Source organism: Ursus maritimus, unplaced genomic scaffold (assembly GCF_017311325.1).
Source record: "Ursus maritimus isolate PB19 unplaced genomic scaffold, ASM1731132v1 scaffold_2, whole genome shotgun sequence".
Lineage (NCBI taxonomy): Eukaryota > Metazoa > Chordata > Mammalia > Carnivora > Ursidae > Ursus > Ursus maritimus.
This window is the reverse complement of record NW_024424452.1, coordinates 49,761,364-49,786,974: the sequence shown is the minus strand read 5'-3', so window position 1 is coordinate 49,786,974 and position 25,611 is coordinate 49,761,364.

Here is a 25,611-nt window from a genome sequence, read left to right as displayed (position 1 = left end):
TACTAAAGACACACTCAATTGAGTACATCTTCATCTGACTGTCTTAATGTCCAAGAGTTTAAATCTAGTGAAAGGGTCATAAGGATACACTCGATAAATCTAAGATAGAAAATCTTTTTTAAAAATTTAATTTAAGATGGGATAACTGATATAGAAGGAAAACAAATGTCCCACCCTACACTGCCCCACCCCCCACAATTTATTAAGAAAATGTAGAAAATCCCAATGAGGATTCTGGCTTTGGATTCTAAAGCAATCTAGAGATTGGAAAGATAAAAATAACCCCGAGTTATGTTTCTGAGCTCCTTATTTGTGTCCATTTAGCCTGAAGGAAGAAAGATATGAATATGTTTGCTTTCCCCCAAATGCGTATTTAATCTTAATCTAAACATCCTGAAATTGGAGCTTGTCAGGAGTTTCCATGGTAAGTAGAGATTGCTTTCCCAATTTTCTATCATGTATTAAGAGCCATTTTAAATCACAGAACTAATGTTGCAGTTACTTCATTCTTGTTACTTTTGCTTTTCCAAGGTAATTGACATGCAATTCGACCAGTATAAAATCTCAGCATAGGAGCTGGAAGAGTGGGCTTCCCAAAATGAAGAGGTCACTGTTCACGACACCCCATCGGAGACCAAAGTGTCCTCTGTTTCTGCAGCTGCATAGTGTTTTCAGTTTCCCTGGCTCTTTATCAGGAATGTGTGAGGAGCTTGACTCCAAATCTACAACTCGGCTTCATCGACCCGGGTTTCTAGCACACCAGAAGCCTGTTCTCTAGACCAGAGCTTCTCTAGCTCTAGGTTCACACAGACCACCGGGGTAGCTTGTAAAAATGCTGGTTCTGATTCAGTAGGTCGGGGGTGGGACCCAAGATGCTGCATTTCCTAACATACTTCCCCGCGATTTTGATGGAGCTGGCCCCCAGATCGCACATCTGGACCCAGACCATCCTATCCAGTAGCCACCAGCCATGTGTGGCTCTTTGAGCATTTGAATTGGGGCTAGTCTGCATTAACATTGACTCTAAGTATAAAATACATACCACGTTTTAGAAGATTCAGTGGGAAAAAAGGACGAGGTATCTCGTCAATAATTTCATCTTGATTACATGTTGAAATAACATTTTAGAGATATGGGGTTGGGGCACCTGGGTGGCTCAGTTGGTTAAGCATCTGCCTTAGACTCAGGTCATGGTCTGAGGGTCCTGAGATCGAGGCCCCGAGTTGAGCTCCCTGCTCAGCGGGGAGTCTGCTTCTCCCTCTCCAACTGCCCCTCCCCCAGCTCACGCAGGTGCTCAGTGAACGACTGCGAGCTGGCTAAGTCGCAGCCCGGAGAATACTCATCTGTTGGCTTATTTATATGCTGCCCTGTGATCGGTAAATTAGTGTCAATTTGACTGGGATGCCCAGATAGCTGGCAAACATCATTTCAGGGTGTCGTTTGTGACCAATGTTTCCAGAAGAGATTAGCATTGGAATCAGCAGATAGGAAAGAAGATAGCCCTCACCCTCAGGGGTGGGCATCATCCAATCCATTGAATCCAAATGGAATCGAAAGGTGCAAAGGAGCTGGTTTGTCTCTTCTCCTGTTCATGGACATCAGAGCTTATGATTCTCTGGCCTCAGACTCCAGGACTTCACACCAATGACCACTCCCCCACCTGCCCACCCCACCACGAGGTGGGTTCCTGGGCTTTTGGACTGAATTATATTATATCACCAGCTTTCCTGGGTCTCCAGTTTGCATTTTGTGGGACTGCTCGGCCTCCGTAACCCTGCGAGCCAATTCCTATAATAAATCTCCTCTTCGCTATATCTAAATATGCCCTATTAATTCTGTGTCTCTGGAGAGCTCCAGCTAGCACGCTGCCTCATCCCACAAAGTGCAGTAACTGGTTAGGCTGTTGTCACATTGCAGGTGGTAGGTGAATTTGACCCCTGACGTAACTCAAACTTCTTGACATGTCCTTAATCAATTCTTGGCACATAGGAAACATCCAATAAACATTTCTGGAATCAAGCTATACTGGGAACAGACCCCTTGCAAGAGCCCTAGCATAAACCAGCTCATTTGCAGAAGATGCTAGAAGCCAGAGTTGACACAACTTACCCGGGAACACACCTTCAGTAATCCCTCTGGAAGGGAAGACACTGGTCGTATCTGCTAGGCATCTGTGCATGGAGAAGAGTGTGTGGAGGTGCAGTCGGAGAAGAGAGGGGCACCTGGAGAAAGAGGGCAATGGGGAGCTGGTTGCAGAGAGGCAGGGAGGTGGAGGCCAAGGGGCCATGGAGGTGAGGAAGTGGACACAGTGTCAAGGACTCCTCTTTCAGGAGGTTTGGTGATTAAGAAGAGGAGGGAGCCAAGAGCTCCGTGGATGAAGCACTAGCATGGGGGGGGGCAGGGAGGGAAGGCTTTCTGTTTGTTTTGTTCTAGAACGGAAGATGTGAGCACACGGTTTTAGAACAGAAGGCTGAGCTGAGTTGCTGGTTGAAATGAGACGTAGACGGTACACGAGAGGAAGAGAGCAGCTGTGACCCCTAAGCCCAGGCAGAAGGAGGATGGGTGAATGGGTCAGCAAAACGGGGGCCATCAGCAGCCTTGGAAAGTGAGGGGATGCCTTGGCTTCTGAGATGAGAAGGGAATGTGACAAATGTTCACTTCTATGTTGAGGGGAGAGAAGGACGATTCAAGAAGTGAAGAAGGAGGCAGGATACTCTGAGAGAGTGAGGAGGGCATCATATGTGTTCTGCCTGGACTTCCAGCCCAGATTCTCCTGAACTCACAACCCAGACCCAGGCTTCTCGAAGTCTGGTCTGTGGACCAGTGCCGGACCACACACTGTTTGTTGCTGGTCTAAATTCAGAGAAAGAGATTTGCGTCCGAAGGCAAATAAACAACAACGCTAAGCATGCTGCTTAGTTCAACTGAATTTTTTCTCTGTCTCAAAGGAGCAGAGCTTTAATTTACCTTCTGGCCAGGCTCCTTTTCTCATCACAGCACGCAGAGAAGGCACTTTGGGGTAACACTGATCTGCACAGTCTCCTACTGACAAATCAGCCTCAATACTCCACAGACACCTCTTACCAAACTGAATGCATCACTTTAGCTCCCAAACTTGCTCCTGCTCCTTTGCTTTCTTCCTCAGTGAGTCGGTGTCTCCCTCTACCCAGGTCTCCAAGCCAGAAATGTCAGGGAGGGTATTTCATCTCACACCCCCCTCTCCAACCTTGACCAGTCATTCATCAGCCTGGTGGACACTCCCCCCTATATATTGCTCTCAAGTCCACCCTTCTCGCTATCCTCATTCTCTCTTGAATGAATGAATGAATGAATGATGTCAAGGCAGAAAGGGACAACTTAGTTGACTGCATCCTGAGCAGAGATGATGGACATGGGGTCACGAAATGCTGCCTGTGGTTGAGGTGGTCTCAGAGCCTGGACTGAACTAACGAAGCCTACAAATGGAGTCACGCAACTCCAGCAGTAATGGTGGGGGCTGGAATCAGGCAGGCCCATTCCTGAAAAGCTTCCATGTGCTGTGGCTTCTCTCACTGATTCTGGTTACGTTCACGAAAGGTCTCCTGGATCCTATCAAAAGCAGCTTCGGCCAAGACCATGTTTCACACTGAAACTCCTACCACCAGCTCATGTTGTCATTACTTTTCATTTCTAGGCTTCCTGGTTTCACTTTCTTCCAACCCAAATATCTCTATCCTCCCAACTCCCACCAATGCCACTACCATTTTGGCTTTTGCCCTTGACTTAGACGCTGTTACTTAAAATCTCGTAGTTGCCTTTACATTCCTGCGATGGATGACTTGCAGACTCTGGCCCCAGATTCCAACACAGCAACAGATGGGAAGAAAGATCCAGGTCTGACAATCTACCCTGGTCTTTAGGACTCCGGTTGCTATGTTGTGGTGTTGTCACTTTATGCCAAAAGAAAGGTAGGAGGGAGAAGGGGTGGGGGGAAACTAGCACAACCATTTGGAGCCAAATAATAGATTATAGCTGGAAACTCCCGTCTTGATTTGGCTTAAGGGCCACAGCTATATTTGGCTGGCCCCTGATTGACATAATTATTATTGCCAGAAAGTAATTTTAGAAAGACCTTAAAAGGAGGACATGGGTGATTAAAGTTCTAATAATAACATTTCTAAAAAGTCTGGGTTAATGAATCTGTAACTCAGGTAAAAGAAAAGAGGCTTCAGGTGTTCAGGGATTAGTACCTGGGACTGAACTCAGAAAAAACATTTCTGTTGGGGAGTCAAGCAGGGCAGGGGTAGATCACATGCCCCTAAGAAGTCATGTGGATACAGAGAGAGATGTTTCACAAAGCAAATAATATTTTAAATCCATTCACTGAGCACCCCTTATGTCAAGGCGCCGTACCAGGCCCTTTGTGGGATTCCCTTGTGTGCAAGTAGGGCTGGTCCGAACATTAGCCTCGGCATTCTGACTCTTTATGGCCAGCGTCTAATTGGCTGATGCCCTACCAGTTGTTAAATATTTTGAAAGTCACCCTTGGATATAAGGCAAACTTTCTGTCCTAAAATAGCTTACAGTTTACGGGATAAGATATGCCCATGAGTAACTGCGGTGCAATGCTGTCTCCTAATAACGGTTACCATTTTATTTCGTGTTGTCCTTTACAACGTGGTTTCAGGCACTTTATCACATTTGAACTTCACAACAGCTCCGAGGCTCATGTTCCTATTCTCATTCTGCAGATAGGAAAGCTTGAAGTTCAAGGAAGGAGGCAGGTCTTCACATTGCACAGAGCGACAACTCTTCCCGGCTCAGCAATGTCTGATTTTCCCTCCCGTTCTGACCCCCAGCGCCCATGGCCTCCCTACTTAAAACAGATTCATGAAAGCAAACAACTGTTTATTTCATGAATTAAGTCTTGATTTCTTTTCTTTTTTTTTTTTTAAGATTTTTATTTATTTATTTGACAGAGAGAGACAGCCAGCGAAAGAGGGAACACAAGCAGGGGGAGTGGGAGAGGGAGAAGCAGGCTCCCAGCGGAGGAGCCCAATGTGGGGCTCGATCCCCAAACGCTAGGATCACGCCCTGAGCGGAAGGCAGACACTTAACGACTGCGCCACCCAGGCGCCCCAAGTCTTGATTTCTAAATACAGATTTTTGTACCCAATAACCAAATGAAGATCAGCTTTGTAGATCATCCTGATAGAAAGTTTAAAAAGCCTCCTTCTGGGGCACCTGAGCAGCTCGGTCAGTTAAGCATCTGCCTTCCGCTCATGATCCCAGGGTCCTGGGATGGAGTCCCATATGGGGCTCCCTGCTCAGCAGGGAGTCTGCTTCTCCCTCTCTCTCTGTGCGCTTTCTCTCTCTCAAATAAATAAAATCTTAAAAAAATAAAATAAATAAAATAAAATAAAATAAAATAAAATAAAATAAAATAAAATAAGAAGGCTCATTCTGAGAAACACGCTTCACAAAGCTCAGGGCACACACATTCAGGAAGCAGAGTGCCTTCAGAGACCTCAACTAAGCAGTTACATGTAAAATAAACAAACAAATGCAAAACAAAACAAAACAGCAAGGGTGATGAGAGAGTGGATTGCAGAGGAAAGAACAAAACCAAATAAGCAAGCAAACAGACCCATAATAGCCTTAAAGATCAAAAAGCACCAGACCCGCCCCCGTGAACAAGCTTCAGCGTACTGCCATGGCTCGACGGAGAACTGTAGTAGGTGTTCCTCGTCCCAGCCCGGAGGAAAAGAGGTTAGATGCTGGAAGAGAGTGTGGATGCCTGCAGAAGGAAGCTTCGGTTTCCTGGGACCTCGCTCATGCAGAGTACCTCATTCTCCAAGGGCCCCAGATGTGTGCAGCTGCTTTGAAAGCACCTCAGGCATGCACAGCAATGGTCACGAACTGCATGGCAGTCGACTATGGGAAGAGAAACGAAGTATCTCCCGAGTGAGTGATGCCTACAATCTACATAATGGCTTGTCCAATGCTCCGGATGCAAGAGGATGCCCAGACCCAGGCTCTCAGAGCTGACCCTCGGACCCATTTGCTGCTTGCCTTCTGCATCTGGCATGCATTTTAGCTGCATTCCATTCATACTCATCCCTGGAATGATTTCTTGCATGAAACCTTACAGAAATACTCTGTAAGGGTGGGAAGGAAACTTAGAAATTATTTAACATAACCCCTTCCTTTTTTCAGAAAAGGAACAGGGAATTTACCGAAGTGAGATGACGTACTCAAGGTCATCAAAGAGGTGAGTTACAAAATTAATATTAAAGACTATCATTGCTGGTCGTCGCGACTAGACGCGTTAGTTGCAATGTTTGGAAGAGCCTTACTATCAAACGGCTCGTGGAACCGGTAATGCACCAGGTAGTACAGCGTCCGTCATGGAAATGAGGCCACCTTGTCAGTACCCGCTCACTGGAACACCCTGCTCTCCATACGAGGTGAATTTCTGGAAAGTTGGGCATAAGTACACTTCTGATTATTTCGATTCTAGTTTGCACATATTCAGGGGTCTCTCTGGAGCATCTTTGAAGGGACTCTAGCATAAACTTTGGCCATGAAGCAAAAAAGCAGCTTCTTACCCTGAATATTTGCTGCCCGATCCATTCTTTTGACAGCCCTGACCAAGCTTCTCTTTAGGGCTCGCATCCCATAATCACCAGCGCGATCCGGCGCATTTTGGTCACTGATTCATTCACTTTGCCACCAGAGGAGCCCAAAGGAAACCTCTCCAGGGCGAAAGCATTGGTCTATTTTGTTTGGTCTCGGATGCCCAGGACTTAGACTCAGCCTGGAACACAGGAGGGACACAACTTGGATCTGATGACTGAATAAAGGAATTGATTTTCAGGAAGGGAATTTCTAGCCCTGGCTCACCTTTGTCACAATACCCACTTCCACAGATCGTTCTTCTGCCTATGAGGAGTGTGTCCACACAGCTAGGAACCACCGCTGCCCTGCTGGCCTGGCCCCTCAGACAAGCTGGCTTTGCCTTCTCCTTCTCCCGAGCTGGCAACCAGCCCACCAGCTCAGCGGGTCGGAGGCGTGGGTCCCAGCTCCCGGGACCATCTTGTAGGTCTTGGAGTGTGTTCTTCTTTCTGCTGTAACCCACCCTGCAAGGGCCCATCTCTCATCTTGGGGACAACATCCCCATCCACCACTAAGGAGTCGAAGCTCCCCTTCCATGGGGGCAGGGAACAGAGCTGCCCACCACAGGCAGGTGCAGCTCAGTGTCTTATGGCCCCTGTGAAGTCGGAAACGCCCTCTCCCCGTGTGAAGACCACCCAGAGTTAAGGGAATATCACGATCACTTGGAAACAGGATGGCATACAAGTTAAGAACGTGGCCTTGGGAATCAACTGACTCCAGGTCAAGTCTAGCAACTTCTACTTCCTGTGTAACCTTGGCCAAGCTACTTAATTTCCTTACAACTCAGTTTTCTTATTTGTCAAGGCAGGAAAATACCAGCGCATATCTCATAAGGTAGAAGTGAAAAGTAAATGTGAAACATTGTTCAAGGTGTGGTACATATTATAAGTGCTCAGCATGTTTTTTATTGTACAAGAGGGGGAAAAAATAAATGATGTGATTTCCAGGAGATGGTGATGCAAATTGGAGAAGTCGCAGGAGGGTCCGATACACCACACAAGAAGCAAATCAGCTCTGGGGGTAGGTTCGGGATGGGGTTGGGCTAGACAAGATGGAGGCAAAGGGAGGACAGACAGTTTAGCCAGGTTTGGAGGGGCGGAGGACGAGGAATTGGAACAGAAGAGGAGAGTGTCCCCTAAGCTGCTCGGGAAAGAGAACTTTGGGGAAGTTGCATGTCTTAAGCAACTTTCCTGACCAGCCCTCATCATCCCCCAGACAGGGGTACGTCCCTCAGACCATGAGAACACACAGCCCTTCTCTTGTTTTGTAATTTTAGAATTTGTCACCCCTGGGCTGGAAACACTGGGACGATTGCTACTCTAGAGTCTTGCTCCTTGGTGTATCCCCGTGTCTGGCACAGCCCCTCCCAGAGGGGACACCGGACCACAGGGAAAGCAGCCCGGGGTCTCTTATCATCTTCTGCCAAAGATGGAGCTGCAAATCCCTCCCTTGGAAACGATTATCGGGAAGTTACAAGTGGTTCCTTCCTTCCCTTGCTGCTTTTGCTGTGAACACAACAGCAATAGAAATAAAGAAAGGTTAAATGTTTACTTTCCTCAACTCCAGTTCATTCTGGGTGCTAGCCTCCAGTTCGTGTGTCCCCTCGATGGGGCGCCTGGCTTGGCGAGAGAAAACAGGAAAAGAGAGACGACTGAGACCGGCCGTCTCAGGTCTCCAAGTTCCGGTCACTCTGGTGTCCCAGGTGGTGTGTGGCTCATCAAGGGACTCCCCGCCCCGGCAGACAGAGGGCAGGCCGAGAGACCCGGCTTCTTGCTGCACCCCCACTCAGCCCCTGGGCCGTCTGCGGTGCTGCGGTGAGCCCAGTTTCTTGCATCACTCGGACCGAGAGCAAGAGGTACTTCACGTGCCCCAGATCCCCTGCGCTGCTCAGAACGTGCGTCCAGCTCTCGCCCTCCAGCCCTTGCCCCGTGGAGGCTGCATTACTGCAACGGGGCTTTGCCTCTGGCCCCTTATCTCTCAGTCCTTGCACCGTCAACTCCCAGTCCTCTCCTAGCACCACGCTGTGCTTTGCTCCTCACAGTAATGATACCAAGGGTAATAGTAGCTGACAATTTTTGAGCGTCTAGGGTACGCCAGCTGCGGTGTTACATAAATGCTGTCCTCACATAGCTTCGTTCAACCTTCACAGTCATCCTGAGAGGCATTAGAACCGTGTGTTCCCATTTCACAGATTAGGACACTGAGTCTCAGAGAGGTTGAGTAACTTACCCAGGGTCTGGGAATGGTGAGACCAGCTCTCAACCCTGAGAACCGGTCTCCATGCATCCTTTCTTTCTTCCTCTCCCCATATTTCCCCCTTACTGAACTCTTGTTTGAAAGAGGAGAGTCTCGGAACGCCTGGGTGGCTCAGTCGATTAAGTGTCATGATCTCGGGGTCATGGGATCAAGTCCCGCATTGGTCTTTGTGCTGGGCGTGGAATCTGCTTAAGATTCTCTTTTTCCCCCTCACTAAAAAATACAAAATAAAAATATATAAATAAAAGAAGAGAGTCTCAATCAATCACTTCCTTGTTAAAACAACTTCAGCGCTGTCTCTGCCTTTGGAAGAAAACTCGCTCTTTCTTGGTCTGCGGCAAGGTCTGTCCCATCTCACTGCATGGTCTCAATTGTACCCCTTTCTCTTCTGTCATTAAATTCCAAACCCATCAGTTCCTGGAGGAGCCTGACCTCTTTCCAGCCTTAACATATTTCAGCTTGCCATTTCTCCTCCTGAAGGCTCTTCCCCAGCTCTTTGCATTTCTGACTCCATTTCTTCCTCCACATCTGAGCTGAAACATCACCTCACTAGCAGTTTTTCTAACCTGGGTATGCCTCTTGTTCCGTGTCAGAGCACCGCGGTTAATGGTCTTCATGACAAATAAGATTTTGAAGTTACTTGTTTACTTGTTGATAATCTGTACTGTTTCTTTCTACTGGCCTGGGCTTTTGATGAGGGCATGAGGGCAGGGACTCTGTCTCATTCATCATTGAACACACAGCTCTTTACGTATTAGGTGCTCAGTCAATATTTGTGGAATGACAGACTGGTCTGTCTGACTCAGAAGAAGATTTGCCATGAAGCTGAAAAATCTTTGGGGTCTCTCATTTCCTAAGGGTCATAGGATTATGTCCACATGGTCTCGTAGTTTTGAAAAATTTGCAAAAGTGACGTATTGAAGCTACAATTATTTAAAACCACAGAGGTGTTTTCTGTGGTTCCAAATACTTCCATGTACAGTTAAGATACTACTAGCTCTTCCAAAGCAAGACTGATTTCCAGGAATACTTCCACTGCCCAGTATGTGGGCTCACTTGCTGTTGTGACACAAATAGGCAGGGCTGTGGAATCACAAACATGTGGGTGTGAAGAAACCAGGCTTGCAATGCACGGCACCGGTGGAAGTCTGTGGAAAGTTCTTCCAAATCTTACAGTTCATTTATGAAACCTCGGTAGAGTTTTCCCAATTTTGATAACGACCCTAAAAATGTATTTGACATCGCTAAGAATGAGTAACACAACTGAAAGAAACTTCTCTGAACCATCATGAGGAAGAAACGTTCCTGGAATCAGGGACCCAGGGCAACTGTGCATTTTACAGAACAGAAGGAACTTCAATGCACACAAATTTTTAAAAGCCATTTAGAAGGTCAGGAGACCTTAGGATGGAACGCAGAACATGACAAAATAATCTAACTGCATTGAAAATGTATGAAACAAATGTTCTGAAAGGGATGGGGGGAAAAGGGGCTGACCTAAGTAACTTTGGAAATTAGTAGAGTTTGTAGGATTCGTGACCAAATCAAACTGTACATAAGCACTCTATGCTAGTTGACTAAGTTGTGTCCCACAGAGGGAAGGGGTTAACAATTCTTACACTGTGGCACATGTCTACCTGGAATTGGTTAAGTAAGCGAAAGGTAGTGGATTGCGTGTGCCAGCTTTCTCACTGTTGATGTGGGAGGTTACGGATGAGCATGGAGAAGAGGCTAGAATGATGATCCATGAGACAACAGTTTAACGTTGGAGACATTAGTACGAATCAATGTTCTGCTTAATACAGATATAGATGGTTATATACAGAAATATTCATATATATCTATATATATAGGCTACTGTGTTCATCTGTATCTCCTTGTTTTGTCAGTCGAGAGCCTAGAGCAACTGCATGGTGGTAGCAATGAATACACCTGACACTTACAACCTCGGTTTCCAATACCATTGTTCAAAAAAAAGGAGCCAGAGCTCCTTCTAGGACTGGGAAAGGAAATATACAAGTGGATCCTGGAGTACCCCCTAGTATCAGAAAGTAACGAAGTATTTAATCATAATCATAATCATAATGGCAGGGGTATTTCAAAGAGGCATAGGAGCTAATTGAAAGAGTTTCTAATGGTTCAAGGGTAAATAATTTGAGCAACAAAATAAATAAAATAGTTATTGGGTTATAATCTGAAGTCTGAAATAAATACCATACACTTACAATGATACAAATAAATGAATAAATACATCAGTGGGGGAGAAGAGATAAATCTTTCATGCTGAAGATTTCAAAATGATTTATGTAGGTGCTCTGCCCTCAAGGTGGAGGGTAACTCCCTGCTGCTGCTTCTCTCTCTCTCTCTCTCTCTTTTTTTTTAAGTAAGCTCACACCCAGCATCAGCACAATGTGGGGCTTGAACTCATGACCCTGAGATAAGACCTGAGCCGAGATCAAAGAGGACAGAATGAGACAAGGGAGGGAAGGGGAGTAGTGAAACATACCTTTGACAACACGTGATGAAAATGACACTTTATCTCTGTGGTTTTCCTCCCCGAAATGTATAACCTCAGTCTAATTACGAGACAAACATTAGGTAAAACCCATGAAAGGACATTCTACAAAACCGCTGATCTGTCCCCCTCAAAACTGCTCCTCAAAAAGAAAGTCTGAGAAACTGTCACAGCCAAGAGGAGACTGAGGAGACCCGACAACCAAGAGCAATGTGGCGTCCTGGATGGGCTCCTGGAACAGAAACAGAGTAGTTGGCAAAAACTAAAGACATCTGAGTAACATATTGACCTTAGTTAACAACAATGTACCAATATCCCTTCATTAACTGTAGCAAATATACCATATTAAAGTAGTGGGCTAGTAAGAGGGGGAACTGGGCATGATGTGATGGGAACTACTTACTGTCTTCACAATTTGTTTGCTAATCTAAAGCTGTTCAAAAAAAGAAAGTTTATTTAAAAAATTTGATCAGACATGTTAGAGGAAAGACTTAATTATCTTTCCACTCTTTAGAAAATAATATTGCAAAGTCATTGTAATATGAAAATGTGATCAAAGAATATGTAGTCAGAACACATAAAACGAAAGGATTTTAGAGATGTATCAGGCATATGTTTTGGAGGTCATAGAGTTGAGTCAAGTTCAGTTGTGAAATTGCATTATTTTTCTGTATTTTGTAAAATTTGTGAACTACCAACTTCTCCACTTACGTAATGCATTGTGGTTTGTCTCAGTCTAAATGAAGTGACTTGTGTATTTAACTTCATGTGTGCAATTTTGTACTGTTTTTCTTAAATTGGATCCCCAAACTGTGTAAGCTTCAAGTCCCACAAACCTGGAGGTACCCCGCCCGACTCCGAGCTGTTGCTCCTGACCCTTACTCCAGGTCAGCGGGCCTGCCTGCAGCCCTAGCCCAGGTGTTTGGGGACTGCCTAACCCCCTCACTTGCCAACTGCCTCCCTGCCGTCTAGAACCTCCCATCTCCACCTGTTGGCAACTCTAACTTACTCTCTTTGGGTAATTGTTTACTCCTACTGTATAGTATTTCTCATACCACACGGGCATTCTTCTTTTATACCAGACTGCATTGTTCCTTTGAAAAACATCATCGTGCTTTCTTCTTTTCTTTTTTAAACCACTGTACTGAGATATAATTGAGATGCAAAAAGCTGAACTTATGTGATGTATACAATTCAGTGAATTTAGGGTTACGCATCCGTTCATGAAACCATCACCACCAGCACAGCTATAGAAATACCCATTACCTCCCAGTTTCCCTGTCCACTTTATTATCACTTTTCGTGTGTGTGATAAGAGCACAACATAAGGGGCGCCTGGGTGGCACAGCGGTTAAGCATCTGCCTTCGCTCAGGGCGTGATCCCGGTGTTCTGGGATCGAGCCCCACATCAGGCTCTTCCGCTAGGAGCCTGCTTCTTCCTCTCCCACTCCCCCTGCTTGGGTTCCCTCTCTCGCTGGCTGTCTCTCTCTCTGTCAAATAAACAAATAAAATCTTAAAAAAAAAAAAAAAAAAGAGCACAACATAAGACCTACCCTCTTAGAAAGTTCCCAGTATACAACCGAGTATCGTTAGCTACACACGCCATGCTGTAGAGAAGACCTCCAGAACTTATCTTGGAAAACCTGCAGCAGTGTCACCGCCCGCGTTCCTGTGTGGCTTCTCTGGGCTCCTCTCCCGCCAGAGCCCCCTGACCCCCGACCCCATTACCGCTGTAACAGCTTATGCTCTGTCCTACCCTCGGAGTGCAATCTGTTTCTCTACCTACCTCACACCTACTCCTTCTCATCAGCATTCTACTGTGTCGTCAAGGTTCTCTTTTTAATTTTTAAGGATTATTTATTTATTTATTTATTTGAGAGAAAGAGAGAGAGAGAGAAAGAGCGTGAGCAGCGGGGGAGGGGTAGAAGCAGAAACAGGCTCCCTGCTGAGCAAGGAGCCTGATGCCGGACTCGATCCCAGGACCCTGGGATCATGACCTGAGCCGAAGACAGACGCTTCACCGACTGAGCCACCCAGGCGCCCTGCCAGCACTACTTCCTGCATAAGTTCCATCATGTCCTCCGTTGTCGTATTCTTCCTTTTGGAACAGAATTAGGTGCTTCAAAGTAGTTTTAAATGTCATTTTCTCATCCTCCTGAAAGATTCGAAGAAACAAAAATAAATAGATATTCCTTCTCAAAGCAGACGGTGTTAGCTGCTCTCTGCCCGGTCGGTTGACGTCCCGCCCACAGCCCTGTGGCCTTCGGGAGCTTTTCCTGTGGGTGGGCTGGCAGCCGAGTTTCTGGTCCCCACTGGGGGAGGAGCATGGAGAGATTTCCAGACTGTCACCTCTGACTTCTCATTGGTAGCCATATCGCTTCCTCCACTTTTAACACTCACATTGCAGATTCGCACATGCTTTACTGCTTGTTTTTTTAATCTGTAGTCAGAGTTCTTAACCTTCTTTCATTTCACTGGGTAGAAATGTGTGTGTGTGTGTGTGTGTGTGTGTGTGTGTGTGTGTGTCTGTGCAAACACACAGTGCTTTCAACATCATCCCCAAAAGAAAAGTTTATTTCCTTTTTCTGTACTGCACATGAGGATAAAAGTAAATAAAAGTATCCTGAGAGGATAGTGGAAGAACTTTCTAAGGTAAACATGGGGTGTGGTTGCCATTTGGGGTGTAGCTTTTCGGGCAGGAAGCATTGCTTGCAGACCCTGAAGTGAGAGCAGACGCGAACAAGTGAAACAGATGTTTTCACTGGGGAAAATAGGGATGGGTGTCCAATTATCGACTATCCTGTTAAAGTTTTGTCTTGTTTTGTTTTGTTTTTTGGCAGAATCATTGCTCACTCTGTGATTCCTGACGTGTTACTGGGCAACAAGGACAATCATCTACTGGTTAATTAAACCTAGCTGTAGGGAAATTATTAGCTATTCCTGAAATCGGTCAAACCAGTTGTTGCACTCAATTGTTTACTCAGAGTGGATGGGAGGATGCAAGCCCAGGGGCCGGCATGGAGTCCATGGTCCGTGCACCGTGGCCTTGTCGTGCATGTCGACCTCATCACACACAGGTCTCCCTGCCTCTGCTCACTCCAGCCATGCTGGGCTTCCGTCACTATGTTAAAGGAGCCTTCATCCATTCAGTCCTCTTTCTGCAACCCTCTTCTCCCCAGTGATGTTAAGTCCCCTTGTTCTACATTGGATCCTAACCTTTTCTTCACATCACTCAGAGATCTTGGCCTATCCTAAAACTTCAACAGTATTTGCTGATTAAATGAACTGTTACTACAATTAATAATCATTGTATGCTGGCTTTCATTGGATTTTATGTTTAAATTGGGTCAGTTAATTATCATCATTGCCATTTTAATGTTATTATTTATATATTTATTTTTTTAAAAGATTTTATTTATTTATTAGACAGAGATAGAGACAGCCAGCGAGAGAGGGAACACAAGCAGGGGGAGTGGGAGAGGAAGAAGCAGGCTCATAGCTGAGGAGCCTGACATGGGGCTCGATCCGAGAACGCCGGGATCACACCCTAAGCCGAAGGCAGACGCTTAACCGCTGTGCCACCCAGGTGCCCCTAATGTTATTATCTATTAAGCATTTTCTAGACACACTGCAAAGGGCTTTTCATAAATTAGCTTAATGAATCCTCATAAACTTCCTAACAGCCCAACCATAATGGTAGCATCTATTGCTGTCACCGTGTTACAGATGAGGGAAACCGAGTTACAGAAGGCTATTAACTGGCCCAAGTTCGCATAGTCAGTAAGTGGTTAAGCCATGAAGAGGTCAAGCATTTAGTCTTGAAATTTACTGAGACTTATTTTATGGCCCAGCATATGGTCTGTTTTGGTAACTGTTCCATCGGTACTTGGGAAGTATATATATTCTGAAGATGTTGGCTGTCGTGTCCTAGAGCTGTCAATCAGCTCAAGTTAGTTGGTGCTACTTTTCAGATCTTCGATATCATTACTGAATTTCTACATGCATGGCCTGTCCATTACTGTAACTGCCAACCTTATGCGTCAGCTTGGCTAGGCTCCAGTATCCCCACTATTTAATCACACTAGTAACCTAGATGTTGCTGTGAGGGTGTTTTGTACGTGGGGTTAACATCTATAATTATTTGACTTTAAGGATACGAGATTTTCCTTGATAATATGGGTGGGACTCTGTCAGTCAGTGGAAAGGCTTCAAGAGCAAGACTTCAGCATCAAGTCCTGCTTGAGTTTCCAGCCTGCTGGCCTGTCCTATTGCAGACTTGCCAGCCCCGACAGCTGCAGGAGCTAATTTCTTGAAATAAACCTCTTTACACGCATGCATGCTTACACACATTCTGTTTCTTTGAGGATTCCTGGCTGATGTAGCATATGTTAAAATCTCTAGTGTGATGGATTTGTCTGTTTCTTCCTTTAATTCTAGCCATTTTTACTTCATATACCTTTAACAGCTCTGTTATTAGTTACATTCATATTTAAATTGTTATGTCTTCCTGATGAATTTCCCTTTCGTTATTGTACAATCTTTCTCTTTAACATTAGTACTTGGTCTGAAATCTACTTTGTTTGGTTATTCATATAGACACACAATTTTTTATGCATCCTGTTTGTACTGTATACTTCTTTGCATTTAAATAGCATATAATTGGGTATTGCTTTTTCTATTCAGTCTGGAAATAACTCTCTTTTAATTGGAGTGTTCAGTCCATTTACATCGAATGAAATTATTGATATGGTTGAGTTTAATCTACCATTTTGCTATTTGATTTCCATTTTTCCTTCTGTTTTTTATTCCTCTGCTTCTCTATTTTTTAAACTTGTTTTGGATTAATTGAGTAATTTCAGTACTCTATTTCATTCCCTACACTAATGTCTTAGTATATGTGTCAGCTTTTGTTTATTTGAACAAAATATCCTCATTTTTTTATCCTCCTTTTTGAAAGATATTTTTCTTTGGGATATAGAAATCTTGGTTGACAGGCTTTTTATTCTCCTGGTAGCGATTTAAAGGCATTCTTCCAGTGCCTCTGGCCCCTGTTGTTTCTAATGAGAAGTAGTTTAAATTTCTTATTTTCCCTTGTATAAAACATGACTTCTTTTTTTTTATCTAATGGACTTTAATTTTTAGAGTGGTTTTTGGTTTACAGAAAAATGAGCCGATAGTACAGAGAGTCCCATATACCCCTTCCCTCCCCTGCTCACTCTTCCCCCATTATTGCTATCTTGCATTGGTGTGACACATTTATTTCAGTTGATGAATCAATGCTGACACATTATTATTAACTAAAATCCATCGTTGACATTAGGGTTCACTCTTTGTGTTGTACATTCTATGTGTTTTGACAAATGCACGATGTCCTGTGTCCTCTGTTACGGTACCATACAGAATAGGTTCACAGCCTTAAAAATCCCCATCCATCCTTTCTTATCTCCCCTTAAGCCCTTGACAGTCACTCGTCTTTTTTACTGTCTCTAGAGTTGGACCTTTTCCAGCACAATCATATAGTACGCAGCCTTTTCAGACCAATTTCTCTAAGCAATATGCATTTATGTTTCCTCCATATCTTTTCAGGGCTTGGTAGCTCTATTTTCTTTTCTTTTCTTCTGTTTGCTTTGAAGATTTTCTCTTCCGTTTTGGCTTGCAACCCTGTGACTATGATGTGCTTGGATGTGGCTTTCTTTGTATTAATTTGGTTTAAGTTTTCTCAAGCTTCTAAGATTTCTAAGTGATATTTCTCTTCAAATTTGCACATTTTCCAGCCACTCTCTCTTAAAATATGTTTTTTTTCTGCTTCATTGTCACTCCTTTCTCCTTCTGAAACTGCAATTACATGTCTTTTATGGCATTTGATATTGTCTTATGGGTTCTAGGTTCTGTTCGTTCTTTCACTGTTTCTCCCCTTTCGTTATGCTGACAGTAATTTATACCTGTATTTCTTCAAGTCAGTCCCTTTTTTCTGTTATGTCTAATTTCCTGTTAAGGAAAATTACCTTTAGGTAATTTTTTATTTCAATTATTTTATGTTGCAACTCTAAATGAATCTATTCTTTTTTATTTTATAGTTCTTTTCTCTGCTAATATTTTCTATCTATCTGTTTAGATAGAATGAGACATTGAGACATATTTTAAGACATATTTTCCTTTAATTGTTGGTATGTTTAAGTAAAAACTTTAAAGTATTTGATTGGCAAATGCAACATCTGGGCCATCCTGATGTCACTTTCTACTGACTTCTTTTCTTGACCATAGATCACATTTTCCTGTTTCCTTTCATGTTTAGTACTTTTTATTGTATGCCAGACATTGTTAATTATCTATTGTAGAGACTCTGGATTCTTTTATTCTCCCAAGTGACAGGCATTCAATCACGAGGTAATCACTTTGAACCTGTTTAGGCTTTATTTTAGGCTTTGTTAGGGAAGGTGTATGGAGAGATCAAGATGTTTCCCAAGCTTTTCTGGTTTGGTTCATTTCAAACTTCTCACTCTGTTTCCCATGCAGATCTTGTCAAGGCTTGGTTTTAAGATGTGTATGGGTGGTATAGAGTAGGTCTTAGTCTCGGGTGTGTCCCTTACCTCCAACGAGCTTTTCCTAGTGTCTCAGCTGGGGATCGAGGGACGTTAGCAAGGCCCAAGCTGGTACTTTACTACCCGCCAGCACTGCGAGACCTCAAGTGTGCCTGTTCTGCTTACAGCCCTACTGTACCTACTATCTGATGTCTCCTTTGGTCTCTTTCTATGCAAGCTCAGCCCATTCTTCACTCAAGAATTCATGGAAAACCCTCAAATAGAGTACGACCCCCTCTTCACAGCTTTCCTCTCTCCTGTGTCCGGTCCCACAGATTCCAGCCCCTTAAACAGCTTCAGATGCTGACCCTTAGCTGAGACACTCCTATGCAGCCTGCTTTCACTCCAGGTCTCTGCACTGCATTGGAGACACTTTCCACAAATGTGATCTTATGAGTTTCCCTTTTCTCGGGGATCATAGCCTGGTACTGTCTACTGCTTGATGGCTGAAAAAAGTGTCTCACAGATTTTGTCCTGTTTCATATTTGCTTATGGGAAGAAGACTAGTCCAATAATGGTTACTGGCCAGAGTTAGATGTCTTGATTAAATTAAATCCTTGAATTTAAATCCTCGTCCATCTGAATCCAGAATCAGTCATCTCAACCCCATGCTATTTTGTCTCCCAGTATAAGGCAAAAGAAGTTGAAACCTATAAACAGTGTGGTGAGACAAATTGCATAATTAAAATCTACATCAGGGAGACTGAGTAAGGAATTTCAATTTCCAGATAGGGTGGGATGGAAAGAAGCCTTTGTTTGAAGACCAGTAATAGTAACACCACCTCACGGACTTTTAATATTTTCAAAGTGCTTTGTACCCATTCTTTTATTCTCACAGCAAACCTTGTTATACCCCGATGATTAGATGCTGTCATGCCAGTGTGACAATGAAGAACTCAGAGACCAAGGACAGCAAAATGGTTTGACTAAGATCAAGTTAGTAAGACAGCAGAGCCGGGAGATGCGTATGGGTCGTAATAGAGTAGATCTCCTCAAATCCAAATCTGTTCCCTCCAATGAATTAAGGACATGCTTGTAGAAAAGGAGTCTGTGGAATGACTACAGCCTTATGTCAAGAAAGAAAACCTTACTCATAGCTATGTAGTGAAAACTCAGCACTAGCTTGTCCTACCTATGTCATGAGTGCTTGGCCAGAGACACCCAAGGGAATGTGGCTTTACACCATGGTCTTTTTCAGAGACAGCTCCACAATGGACACACAACAGAAGATGGCAAAGACATCTTTCTAAACCTTTAAAACAGCCCATTCTTCATTTCCTGCTCTTTTGAGCAAGGAAAAAATACTGTTCTATGTAGAGTAACCATGTAATAAATAATGGCCAGTCACTCTGCAAATATCAAATATTACAGAAGTAATTATTGATATCTTCATCATCCTAGTGTGGATTTATAGCCTATATACATCAAATGAGACCCGGAAAGAATTTACCTAGCACATACATATGCATGCATATTGTATAATGCATACTTGTCTAACCTTCTGGAGGTAAGAATTTATATTCAAAGTCTGGGAATTAATTATGGTAGAGTTTAAACACACACATACACACTCAAGCACACACACACACACACAGACATCCCTCAATGGCAGCCCTGATGGAAATGCTCATTAACTTTTATCGGTGAAAGTTTTGCTGGTTCCGCTATTATTTTATTAATCATGTTTAAAAGCAATATTTTTCCTATCAAAACTTTGTCCCATATCTGACTTATCATTCAGACAGGGGCAACAGGAATTAGAAAATGGGCACTGAGGGGAGCCTGGGTGGCTCAGTCAGTTAAGTGTCTGACTGCTGATTTTAGCTCAGATTGTGAGCTCAGCGTCATGAGATGAGTCCGTGTTGGGCTCCACGCTCAGCATGGACTCTGCTTGAGATGCTCTCTCTCCCTCTCCCTCTGCCCGTCCCCCCACATGTGCACACGTTCTCTCTCCCTCTCTCTCTCTCTCTCAATAAACAAATTAAATTAAATTTTAGAAAAGAAAATTGGCACTGATTAGCTTGAAAAGCCCAAAAGCTGGGGCTGATGAGTGGACCCTGCTCTTCCTAGGACGCAGGGGTTGGAATAGCCCCCGCAGAGGTTCAGACTCCCATGCCCAATGGGGCTGAGGCAAAGAGGATGACCGTTAACCAACAGGAGTTACCATTCTGTTTTCATGCTTTTGGTTTCCCCACTAGTGAGAAATAAGGACTGACACTTAAAATGCAGGGGGATGAAAATCTGAACTGCAGAGTCTTCTCCAAATGAAAGATAGATACGGTACCCAAATATTAATCATGGCTGCTATGACGTGGGAATTTCTATGACAGAGAAAGAACTTCAAAATATCATCAACGACTTGACTTTTGAGCTACAGAAATGGAGCCCCAGAGAATTCACCCCGGCCTTGGACTCCAGCCTCCTTCTGAGCATAATCACAACGCAGTGTCTCCAGGAAGACCGCACGTTAGTGCGTCAAACAGCGCCCTGAGCCAGCGCTGAAGCAAAGGCTGGATGATAGATGAGGGTGCATAGACCTGAGGGGAGGCCTGGAGTATGTGGGTAAGAAAAGTAGCCATTATCTCTGACAGCCTGGAGTGCGGCACAGCTCACTCACACACACAGTGTACTCCAGTTCCTTTCCCCCCTGCTTCATCCTTGGGAAGAAGTTAGAATCATCGTCTTGATATTAGAGATGAAGAAAATGAGGCCCAGCAGGTGTAAAAAGCAAGCCTGCCAGGCGTCTACACCTTAGCAGAAATGGAATTTGAACCTGAATTTTTTGTACCATGTGCAATGCTCTTCTGAGGTTCAGAACTCAGTCACCTTCGTTCATCAAAAGCCTACCTACCCGCCACGTAGCTGAAGGGCTGAGCCTGCCCCGGAGCGAAGAAGGGCTGCTTGTAAGAACTGCTGTGTGAGCTCAATGCCAAGGCCACCATTTCCCTTGTATTCCTTTAGCAAATCCTGTGTACATGGAAGTGTTATTTGGGTTAAGGAGCGTGTCCAGGATTCCTGAGTGTCCCAGCAACATCAGCAAAATCTGGAGAGAAGGTTCACTGGAAACCAATGGAACAGTGAGAGCAGGTGGAAAATGTTCTCTCTGCCCCAGATGCCACTTTCCTTCCCTTTCAGTTCTTGCTTCTCTTGAGCTTCTCAGTTTCCCCCTTAGGGTGTGGGCCCCTCTGAGGCCACCATGTCCTCTTCATCTTTGTATGCCTCCTTCCAGAGGGGCAGGCATGGCGTGTCGTATGTTGCAGCCACGTCACGGAGGCTTAGCAATCGAAAATTAAGCTCTGTGCATTTATCAATCACAAACCACAGAGAAGTTCACAATCCTTTGGCTTTTTATTTCCATCTAGGGAGGGCTTCTGAATTTCCTTTGGTGTTTTGAAGACAGAAATTAATGTTGTTTTTTAAAAATACGGGGTGATGATTAAAGAGGCGCAGACTTAGGACAACTCCAAGTATTCCCTACGATGCAAAAACAGATGGCCAATCCAATTAGTTCAAGGAAAAGATATACGAACAAGCTGTTCAGTGCTTTCCACAAAGATGAACATGCATGAAGGATTTCGCCAAGTTGGATGGTAGCAATGGTTCGTGATCTTCCATTATTCGCACGTTACAACTGGATGGACATTAGGGAAAATACATTTGAGGGTATTTGCTTTAATTCAACTGCACAGGCTGGCATTTTGGAGCCAAAGGCTGCTTCCTCATGTGTAAAAGCCATCAGCTGAAAGTAGACAATTCCACTGACTGGTTATATGGTCTACACCCTTGCTTCCCAGAGTGTAGTCAAAGGAATAGCATGGATACCCCTTGGGACCTTGTTAGAAATGCAGATTCTCAGGTTTGGTCCTGGACCTCTTGAATCAAAACCTGCATTTTAACAAGATTGCCAGGTAATAATTCAAATGCACATTCATGGTTTTTGCTTGTTTGTTTGTTTGTTTTGTTTTGTTTTTTGGGTGGGCAGCAAAGCAAGGTTTATTGAGTGATAGTACAAAGCTCCCAAAGGAGGGGGCCTGAGAGGGTTGCCCCACATTCGTGCATGAGAAGCACAGAACTTCGCATCTAGCTGTTTGTATTTGGGAATATGGAGGTACCCAATACCCCCCACAGCTTGGAGCAGGCAGAGTTAGAGGAATTTCTCCCCCAAAGTCAAAGTCAGAGTAGCCAGTCCTGGGTAGTGTCCAGCTTTGGAGCCCTAGTGGAAGCCATGGTCAGAGAAAGTTAGGACAGTCAGCACCCAGAGCCAGTTTTTTTGTTTTACAATAACAACGTATTGAAATATAGTTTATAGACCCTATGACTCACCCTTTTAAAGTGTGCAGTTCAATAGGTTCCATATATTCAAAGAGGTGTGTGAGCACCACCCAATTAATTTTAAGACATTATCATCATTCCCGAAAAAATTCTGTACCCATTAGTGAACACCTCTCAGGAGCCCTATCCCAACCTCGGCAAACACTCACCTGCTTTTCATCTCTATGAATTTGCCAATTCTGACCTTTCATGTCAAGGGCATCATGTGATATGTGGCCTTTTGTGACTTTTTTTTCCCCCTGAGAGAGATAGAGCATGAGCAGGGGAGGGGTAGAGGGAGAAGGAGAGAGAGAATCCCAGCTAGGCTCCACATTCAGTTGGAGCCCAACACGGGGCTCAATCTCAGGACCCCGAGATCATGACCTGAAATCAAGAGTCTGACGCTTAACTAACTGAGCCACGCAGGCGCCCCAGAGTTTATCCCTTTTTAACATGTATCACTACTTCGTTCCTTCTGATGGCCGAATAATGATGTCTCTCATTATGTTTATCCATTCATCTGTTGATGGGCATTTGGGTTGTTTCCTGTTTTCAGTTATTGTGGATAGAGATGCTGTGAACATTCATTTGCAGGGTATTTTGTTGTGTTGTGCCGTGTTGTAGACAGATATTTTCACTAGAGCCATTTTTTTTAAAAGATTTTATTTATTTATTCGACAGAGATAGAGACAGCCAGCGAGAGAGGGAACACAAGCAGGGGAGTGGGAGAGGAAGAAGCAGGCTCCCAGCGGAGGAGCCTGATGTGGGGCTTGATCCCAGAACGCCGGGATCACGCCCTGAGCCGAAGGCAGATGCTTAACAGCTGTGCCACCCAGGCGCCCCTCACTAGAGCCATTTTTGACCCTCAAACAAGCGGCTGATGTGGCTTCCAATAAGAGAAAGGCAGGTAGGCAAGGCTCCTGGGAAGAACGTTGACCTACTGCAGAAGAAACCCTGGGACCAGACCCCGCTCTACCAGCAGTGCACTACCTGTGCAACGTTTAGCAAATCACCAAACATCTCAGAACTACATTTGTAAAAAGGAACAAAAATGTTCGCACATCAATGTCACAGGGTTCGGATCGGTTTGGTTTTTTTTCTTGTTGTTGATGGTTTTTGTTGTTTTGGTTTTTTTCATTTTTTTGGTGCATGTGTGAATGCCAAAGAAGATAGTAAACATGAAACCATCTTTAATTGCAAAATAGTGCACCAACGCAAAGTAGTCTCAAGAGTCTAGTTGTCCTTGTTGTTTTATTATCACCATTCGTTTGGCAATCCTTGACATCACCAGTAGCTAGTGAGCTAACAACCTCTTCACTCAGAGCACGGGGAGGAGAGCCATATGGTGGGTCTGTCTGGTGCCTAAAATGATCCCCCATAAAGGAGAGATGTGAGCTCATTGTGACTTTCTGAAGTTGTGCTTATGTAAGTTTTTCTGTCAACACACAACTTCTTTCGGGGAGAAAGAAATACCTTACCCACAATGGCTTACTCTAAAAAAAGAAAAAAAAAGTTTTAAATAAACAGAAGCGTTAGTCAATTAGTTTTCAGCCATTGCGATGTGCTCAGTAGGGACCTACATGCTTATAGAGGCTGGTGGAATGTGGGCCGTAAGTACAGAAAAACTTGAAATAGTATGCTGGCCTCGGGGAAACCAGTGGGCCACATAAGCTCCCGTAGTGACTATGGGAAACAACAGGTAGTCCTAGTCAGGCATGTATTCTAGAATTGGCCATCAGAAGCCCACTTGGAAAGAGTGGCCCAGGGAAACTACGATCCCTTGAAGAAGAAAAGGAAACAACAGAGAAACAGAAGAGAAAAATGGGGAGAGGAGAGAACTGAGCAATTATGTTTACTTCCACCATCAAGGAAGTGATGGAGCCTGCATATAGCCCAGGGGTGTTTTGAGATAAATATGAGGCCTGTGGTTTCCCCCCCAAAACCCAATTTGGTCCCCAGAGGCAGGGAAGGATGCAATGCCTGCAAAGCCCGAAGCTCTAACTTCATAGAAGGGAGGAGAGAATGGTAGGTGTGTGGGCAGGAGGGGATTTACCTGCTTCCTGTTCTAGTCCCTTTTGCTACAGCAAAATGCTGTGGTTTTACTGGTTACACTTAATGCAATTCCCTGCCGTTGCAGGATAGATGTGTGGTAACGGCACCGTGTGGGTTGGCGAAATAGATACTCTCACGTATAACAGACTAAACACAGCAAGATATTCATAAAACTCTTAATCTGAGCCCTTTGGGCCACCAAGAAGAGACACAGAGGTTATATAAGCAAATTACTAAGTCAGTCTGAAACCAGACATACTCACATTTTCATAATTTAAAAAATCCACACACACCACTGAGGCCAACTCAGACCGCTGCTCTCCGAGAAATACTAGACCAACTTGAGGGGCTGGTGCCTTAAGCAGACATTGTCCCTTGTCGCCGTATGACCACCACCTCCAGGAGACTCCTTCTCGCCTGCACCGGGCATCAGGGTAACGCAGCTAAACAAAATTCCCTTCCCAGAGCATTCCATTGTTACACCATTGTATTGATTTCTACGTGGAGGAAACTATCCTTTCATTTGAAGGCTTCAGATCTCCTTCCCAAAGTCATACCATGGTAGGAGAAAGTGAACTGGGCTATCACAGAGGCTTGTGTACAAACCCCAGTTCCAGCAGCTGGTGAGTGGTGGGGTCCCGAGCAAATGACTTTGCCTCCAGGAGACTTCGTCCCCCCATCTGCACACAGTGCTAAGAGCCCACTGCACCGAAGTGGTCTGAAAGGAGCACCTGCTTTCATGCCTGGAACCCGGTAGGCATCCTAAGAAGGCTAACTCTTCTCCCCCCATGAGATGATTTCCCCTGCAACCAAGCCAGAAGGAAACCAAGAAGCCCAAGATCCTTGCATGGACAGTAAGTACCAGAGAGTTATTGCTCTCCAGTCCTCACTACAGGGATGGAGGGGCCAGTCCAACCTGACAGCACTCACCTCCTCTGTCTACTCCCAAATTTCACATCCCAGAGAGAGAAGACTGGTGCTATTCTGCAGGGGGCCCAGAAATGCATGCCCCTCTACTAACATTCTGCCTACACTGAGCTCTAACCAGAGTGCCTGGGTGGGGTAGTGACCTGGTTTGTTCAACTTCTTGGGCTGATACAACACCTAGGATCCCATGAATGTCCCGGCCTGCATTTGTGACTGCTAGAAAAGTCAAGTGCAGATCGTAGGCAATTATTTGATAGTAAGGAATGGTCCATTCGGGAGACTAAAAGGGAACCCATGCAAAGACCCTTAGCGCGT